The following is an 8399-nucleotide window of genomic DNA, read 5'->3' as shown; positions in this document are numbered from 1 at the left end:
CATTCATTTCTCTTTGCTCTTTTCTTAGATTGAACTTTGCAGATACAAAAAGAGTTGAAGAAACTAATTTGTAACTGTTTATTAAACAGAATATTTTTTAGTAGATAATGAAATTAATTCTATGTTCTACTGGTAGAAAATATTTACATACTGAATCAATAAAAAATTATTATAAAAGTTAACAAATATATTATGTGTAAGGTAATTTGTGAATAAATAATATAGAAGTTTTTTACATGGCATGGCCTGGTTTGCGATAATGATTTGAAAAGAATCTTGTAGAAATCAACAAGATAAATTTTTAAAAAAGATATGTGTATGCAGTTAATTATAGGGTTTAACTATTCAAATTAAACATGATTAGTAAAGAAGGACAAAGACACATTGGGGGTGGACATGATTTGGCTTTTACAAAAATTAAAGAAAAGAAATAATTAGGCTATGCATTTCGTAGAATCAGAAAAAAGAAAGTTCAATTTTAAAACTAGACCACTTTGTTTTATAAAACTGGATTCAAAATCATTTTAGATCTTACTGTTGAAACTAGCTCTGTTTATTTCCTTTCAAAACTAATATCTTTCCAACACTAATATCCTTGCAAATTTTTAATATATATACCAAATATTTTATTTTAATTATAGTATATTTTGTGTCAAAATATTTACTAAAGATGTGTCACTGTAGAGGATGTATGTGTTTGAGGAGATTAATATCCTTTCCATTTTTGCACTTTTTTTTTTGCACAGTATATGCTGACTCCTAGAGTCTCATAAAATTCAAGCTTCACAAAATTTTAATAGGTTTTAGTAGGGATGTCAACGGGACGAGCAGGATATGAGTAGTAGCTCCCCCGTACCTTACCCGCTGGATAAATATTTGCCTCGTACCTATACCCATATCCGTCAGGTATCCATTATACGGGTACTCGTCTATTTTTTTTATATTCGCGAGTATCCACGGGTACCCGCGGCTATTTACAAAATTATTTAAAAAATAAATATTTAATCATAAATTCAAATAAAATAAAATACATCACTGTCATAAATTTTAAATAAAGTTCAAACAAACTCAAGTCCATACAAGTCCAAATAATTATAAAAATAAATATAAAATGACGGTTCAACACAATGGAAATTATTTAATTAGTGTTTTGATCAACAAGTTCACTTTCTCCGATTGATTCCTGAAAAATAATCAAATAATAAATCCCAAATGTCATGTGTCAAGTATTCTTATTTTGATTCCATCATTTGACAACAAGCATACCATAAACGTCATTGTCTATATAGGGTTTGATGTATATGCCCAACTTCAAAGAAGGAAAAGAGAAGAATGTTAAGGGATGTACTTGGAAGAAGACAACGTACCAATATTTGAAGCCGAAAGAATGGAGACAAAAAAAGATAAAATGTACAGCTTAGAAAATATTAGATCAGAATGTTTTTTACTAATATATATATATATATATATATATATATATATATATATATATATATATATATATATATAAGGATATTTGTGTGAATTAAAGTTTAGCGGGTACGGGTATCCACGGGTACGGATACTATGATATCCGTACCCGCCCCGTTAACATGCGGGTATAAAAAATACCCGTACCCGCGGGTAGCGGATATTCATTTTTAATATCCATTTTCTATCCATGACGGGTTTTATCCGCGGATATCTGCGGGTACATATATTTTTGACATCCCTAAATTTTAGTTAGATTTCAGAAAAAAGGATTAAAAGAAAACCTCTTACAAATAGATCTCATCATAGGTTTGACTTGATGAGCATGCTCATATAACTTACGATTCACGTTATATGAACCTTCAAAAACAATGTTGAAAAGGAAATAGTTTTTTTTAGCCTTGTTCAATGTTCATATAGATGGAGTCCTAATTGATATATTTATTTTAGGATATACTGATATATTACTAAGCATGATCTTCTATCTAATTATGTGAAGTACTAGAGAGGTGGTTTGATATTTGTGGGGTAAATAAAATGTTAAATTCTCGTTTAGACCAATTAGTAAAATCATTCAGCGAACACCATCTACAACGTGTATATATATTGTGGTAGTTTGATTAGAATTGTCAATTTTAAAGTGATATATCCTATTATGTACTTGTATGGATATTTATTTGTAATAATTACATATATGTTATAAAAAGTGAGACATGTTAATATGATTATTTCACACAAAAATTATAATTCTTTAAAATTTTAATTAAATAAAAAATAAGTCGTTGACTTATTGACCCAAGATTGGATGAAATTAAGTGAAAAAAAAATATTAGTGAAGTTAGCCCATAAACTATACCGAGCCAAATCGGTAGCTACTTTTAACGACCCTACTCATAACATCTCAAGCCTTCTACTGAAACTATATAAACAGGAAAATTGGTACAATTCCACAACTAATTAAATGCTGCACTAGAAAACAATAAAATTTAACTAACAATAACGAAAAAAAGCTCTCTGGTCCTGGGTATACCCGGCCCATTGCCCAATCAACCAGACCCATCATAATACAATTTAGTTAAAATATATTTACTTCAGTCCAATAGATTTGGATTTTTTTTTTATAGTTGGATATAGTGAAAGTTAACATTATGGAACTGATAAATATTCTGAATTTTCTCGATTTTCATACTTGTACTCATAGGAATATATTAAAAAGTATAAAATATCAATTAAAAATATATCTTGAATTTTGTCAGTTAAATGTGCATCAAAATTAAATTTAAAAGAGTATAATATATTAGGTAAATGTTTGATTCTGCTTTGGATGAAGTGAAATGTATAAACATGATGATTTCATATTTAAGTGAACGCTACTTTGCATAACTTGTATTATTTACATCCAAAACATGTATCCCAGATTCTAAATAGCATACGAAACTGAGAGCGCATGTTTTTGCAATTACAAATGATTTATTACTCCTTCATTTGTATAACGGGCTCACCATTTTTTCTTAAATGTGAAGCAAAGTGACGTAAATTTATAGTACATAAAAATGATTGTGTTTTGTTTGCTTGGAAAATGATTATGATTGCATATGCAAAAAGGATTGTGGAAAACAGAGCATTAGAAGCCTGGTAATAAGGTTGAAGCATCTTTCTGTATGGGTTGGCAACCTCACTTTTCGTTAGACAACACCAACGACAACAACAACAACGTATGATGATCGTCCAAACAGACAAAACAAATAATGCACAAAGAGTTAAACGCTATTAATTACACACAATAACAAGGAAACTTCTTCTACCAAGCAACAACCTAGAACCACTTCTTAAACCATCACAAATTCTTCGGACGATGCAAAATTACTAAAAATGAAGAAGTCAAAGTTTTTATACTAAAGATTTCTCAACTATTCAATGAAAAGACTTGCATCGACACCTAGAGCAGAAGTCAAAGTTCATTATATACATATGTTACAATCAATAAATAAATAAATAAATAAAATTATATATATATATATATATATATATATATATATATATATATATATATATATATAAAAGAAGGACATGGTAATAGCCATAAATAAAGAATATAAATTGTTCTAGCTAAGAATCGTAAAACTCGGTTCTGTTTATAAAATTTTTGGGTTTGGGTCTGACTTTATTAGAGAGTCCAATGTCAACACTACAACAAAAATCACTTTAGACAATCATATGAATATGTGATGTAAATTATAAAAACTATGGTCTAAAGATTAGACCACAATTTTTTAGATGTGGTATAGGTGAGTGTAGCTATAGATAATAGACAACGGTTTTTAGTACAACAACACTTTTAAATCTGTTCCTTAAAATCCTCACAATTGACAACAGTTTTTCAAGTTGATTTTAGACCTAACTTATATTTTTAGACCACATTTTTACTTGTTTTGCCTACATAGTTTAAAGCAACAGTTATATAATCATGGACTTTCATAATATTTATACAACATTTATAAAAATGTTGTTTATTATATGTTTAGGCCACATTTATTTAGCCGTTGTCTAATTTAGTGTGGTCTAAACTACAAAATGTTGTAGTGCAACCTACTTATTTTTTTCAGGACCTCTTTTAGTTGTTAACATACTTTTCATTCTGTCTTCTCAACCAAAATAGTTCACACTCTTTTCTTCCCTTTCTGAAATAGGAGTTGAGCTAGGGCTCTTGAGAGATCCTCCTCCGAGCTAGCGGAACGTTCCTTCCTCCACGTAAGTCAATCCCCAACATTTGTTCCCTTTTCGTTTTTCTATTCTAGAGCTATAGTTCCACTTCGATTCTTGTATGGAGATTCACTCTCTCTTCCCGTGCCTTGTTTTTCAACTCTGTAGTTGTTTCTGGAGATGTAGTACCTTTCCGTTGGGGCTGGGTTTTTTTTTGTTGCTGTGTTAACTTTTGTCGAGGTAAGAAAAGCTAGGGTTTATAATTTTTTTAGATGATTTACTTGTTTTAACCCATGCATGTGTTTTTTGTTGTTGGATTGATGTTTGCATTGGACTGTAGACTGTTTATGCACTGCTTTTTGGCTTTGCATGTGTGAGCGTAGGTGGTTTTCTCCTATACTCGCCTAAGCGAGTGGTTTTTTGCCCAAACAAGAAGCTCTTGCCTATGTGAGCAGTGGCGGATCTTAACCAAGAGTTCTGGAGGGGCCAAAGTAATATAATGATTTAATCATTTGATTGGATCATTAGTATAATGCTTCAAAGAATTACGCTTCTATAAAACAATGAAGAAGTATAATTTATCTTGTTTTTATTTTTCACATATAATTTTTTTTTATCTCATGAGCCTTTTATAACTTTTACAAAATGAATCTATTATCTTATTGTTCATCGATATAATTTTTTTTAATATATTAAAAAATAATTTACCATAATCTAATAAAAGACTGGGAGACATAATTATTAGAAGAAAAATATATTATAATCAAGTCACAATTAAAAATCGATTATAAAAAACACATAATACATTGTTTTTTGCTTCTATAATCATAAAAAATGAGTATACAAAAGGCTCATGAGATAAAAAATAATTTTAATAATTATTAAACTAATATTTCATCATCAAGTCAAACAAGAAAGACTTACATTTTTTTTCTTCGAGAAATGAAGGAAACAAATGAGAAATGAGAGCAAAAATAATGACTATTTGTTTGACTTCATTTCTTCTTCAAAAAAAAAAAATGAGAGTAAGAGATAAGTACAATTTTGTAAAAAATAAGAAGGCAATGGCAGAAAAAAATTAAAAAATATCTTAATAAATGTTTGATTTAATTACTTGGTTAGTGTTTCTAAAATGTCAAGTTAGCCCTCGAGTTTTTTTAGTCTCAATTTAGTTCCAATTTTTTAGTCGAAATTTGATATTTTTAGACGAAAACAGAGACCAAAAGAGTAATTAAACCTAAATATTTTTATTTTTTATTAAATTTGATTTTATGTTTTATTATTTATTAACATTAAATGTTGTATTTTATAAAAGAAATAAAAAGAGATAATTTAATTTCTATCAATTTTTAAAATATACTATCTATAATTTTAATTTTAAAATTTTTAAAAATTTCAAAATAATATATATAGTTTTAAAAAAAATTAAAAAATATTGGGGGGGCCATGGCCCCTCCCTGCTACACTAATGCTCCACCACTGTATGTGAGAATAGCATAAACTCATCCCTACTCTCTGTCTTGAGTTGTCGCTTGAGCGAGGAACTTTCGCCTAAGCGAGAGTAATCTCGCCTACTTATTTTTGTAATGTATCTAATGAAATAAGGATTCAAGTAAGATTTATCTTGGCACTCAAATGAATCAGTCAAACTCACATAGAGTAAACTGGTTAATGTGGTGAGAGTAGCAGGAGGTCCTAGTCTTTGGCAGGATAATGACCCTAGATAATCATGGACTAACCTTGTGCGTGGTAGGGTGAAATTCATTGACAATGACTCTACAGAGCATAAGAAGCCACCACAAGTGCAAGCAACAAGTGAATCTGATCTCATCGATCTCATTACATGTATCCGAATAATTGAGTTAGAGGGTCTTTTACTATATGGTATTACATGCTTTATGTGTGCTCAATGAATTGCATGCTCGTAATCTGCTTGCTTATATATATCAAAATTATTTTCACCAGCTTACCCTTTCTCTTTGTGTTTGTGTTCTATTTAGTTTTCCTTTTTGTGATGATCACCAATGCTGATGTGAGTAGATGTGGAGGCTCCTAGTGATCGTGAGGATGGTGGAGATGCGGCTATTTAGACTAGGCTTTATTTTTATAGCTCTTTGAGCACCCTTTTGAAACTGTTTTATTTTAAATTCCTTACTTTGTGAACAATCCTTTTGGCCAAACTATTCTAGGTTTAAATTATGTTTATGGACTTATTTTTGTGCCTATGGTACTTGTGTTCATATTCTGGATAACTGTAAAAGATTAATTCTGATATGCTTCTGTCATTGCTCTATTTTATTATAATTTTTTGATACTTTATTTATTAGAATTATCTACTAATTAGGATGTCACAAGAAGTATGGAAACGGGTAAGTTAGAGCATTCTCTTCTTTCATATTTTTTCATTGTCACCCTTATTTAAAGAATTATTCTAATATCAATATTTCCCTTTTATTGTCTATATTCATGATATTTATTAATAGATACTCCTTTAGGATCATTAAAATGTAATTTAAATGTCTTAACAATGATGTTATAATTTTCTCATTAAATGTATATTACTACCACATGAATAAGTACGAATTGGGTCATCGAGTTGTATCATGAACAATCGTTTAAAATTGTCAAAAATTCGATCAACAAGTTGTGTTGTGATGGAATAATTAAGTCGTTAGTTCAATCATCAACTTATATTGTGATCGAAAAATTAAGATCATTGATCATTCGATCATCATCTTGTGTTGTGATCAGATAATTAAGATCGTCGATCATTCGATCTACAACTTGAAGTTATGATTGAGATCACCGGATTTACAACTCTAAATTGTGATCGAGTGATTAAGATCATCAATCCTTCGACCTGCAACTTTAAGTTGTGATCGAAGATTGAGATCACTTAATTGTATGATCTATAATAATATGATTAGTTTGGCAACCTTTCAACCATCATGTTGGCTAAATGTATGCTAAAATTTTCTCTTTGTTATGCTTGCCTCATAAGAAAAAAATCTATAAACAAATTAAAATTGATTACCCATATTCGATTAATCTATTCTAATTAATAAATCTCTTCTCACAAAACTTCATATACTTGATAAAAAATTTATTCATCTTGATAATAACTTGAACATTTACAATAATTAATAAACGTGTGATCTTGAAATCTCTACTCACAAAAATTCATATACTTGATAAAAATTTTATTCATATTGATAATAACTTGAATATTTACAATAATTAATAAATGTGTGATCTTGATTAGGTAGGCTTAGGGATGACAACGGGTCGGGTCGAGCATGGATAATACTTACTCGCAACCCGACTCGCAAAAAATATATTCACCCGCTATCCACCAGTTTATCTGTCGGGTACTCATTTAAAAAGTATCTACAAATTTTTTTTAAAACCCGTGGATACCCGTAGATACTTGCATACTCACAAATATTTAAAAAGGATATATATCTTATAATTTTTTAAAATAAAATTATAAAAATAATATAAATTAAATTAAATTAAGTTAAATATAAATTAAATTTTAATTTTAATTAAATTTAACCTAATAAAATATAATTTGAATTAAATTTAACTTAATAAAATACAAATTAAATTTATTTTTATTTTTTTACGGATAACGGGCACTCGTGGGTACGGGTAGTTTGATACTACATCTGACTCGTTTATAAGCAGGTATTAAAATACTCGCTACCCATGAATAATAAATATTTGCAAATACTAACTATCCGTTACGAAATTTTATCCATAGGTCTACAGACGCAAATTTTTGACATCCCTAGATGGGTTGCATACCACTCGATACTAATTCTAACGTGTCTAGGGATGTTAACGGGACGGGTAGTAGCTCTCCCGTATCTTACCCGCTCGATAAATATTCGCTCTGTATCCATATCCATACCATCGGGTATCCATTATGCGGGTACCTGCATAATTTTTTAATGTCCACGGATATCCACGGGTACCCGCGAATATTTACAAAAAGAATAAAATAAATATTTAACAATATATTTTAATCGTAAATTCAAATAAAACACAATACATAACATTCAAAAATTTTAAACAAAGTCCAAATAACTCATTTAAATTGTGTTGAATGACAGTTTACAAAGAGAATAATTTTAAAAAAAATAATTGATAAAAAAACAATTCATTGAAAATCAATATGTTAATATTTTAATCATGTTTTTTTTTTATTTTTTTAATTTAAATTA

Source organism: Vigna unguiculata, chromosome 7 (assembly GCF_037176805.1).
Source record: "Vigna unguiculata cultivar grain cowpea cultivar isolate G323 ecotype 2 chromosome 7, ASM3717680v1, whole genome shotgun sequence".
In the NCBI taxonomy this organism is placed as follows: Eukaryota; Viridiplantae; Streptophyta; class Magnoliopsida; order Fabales; family Fabaceae; genus Vigna; species Vigna unguiculata.
Note: the sequence above shows the minus strand (reverse complement) of the source record.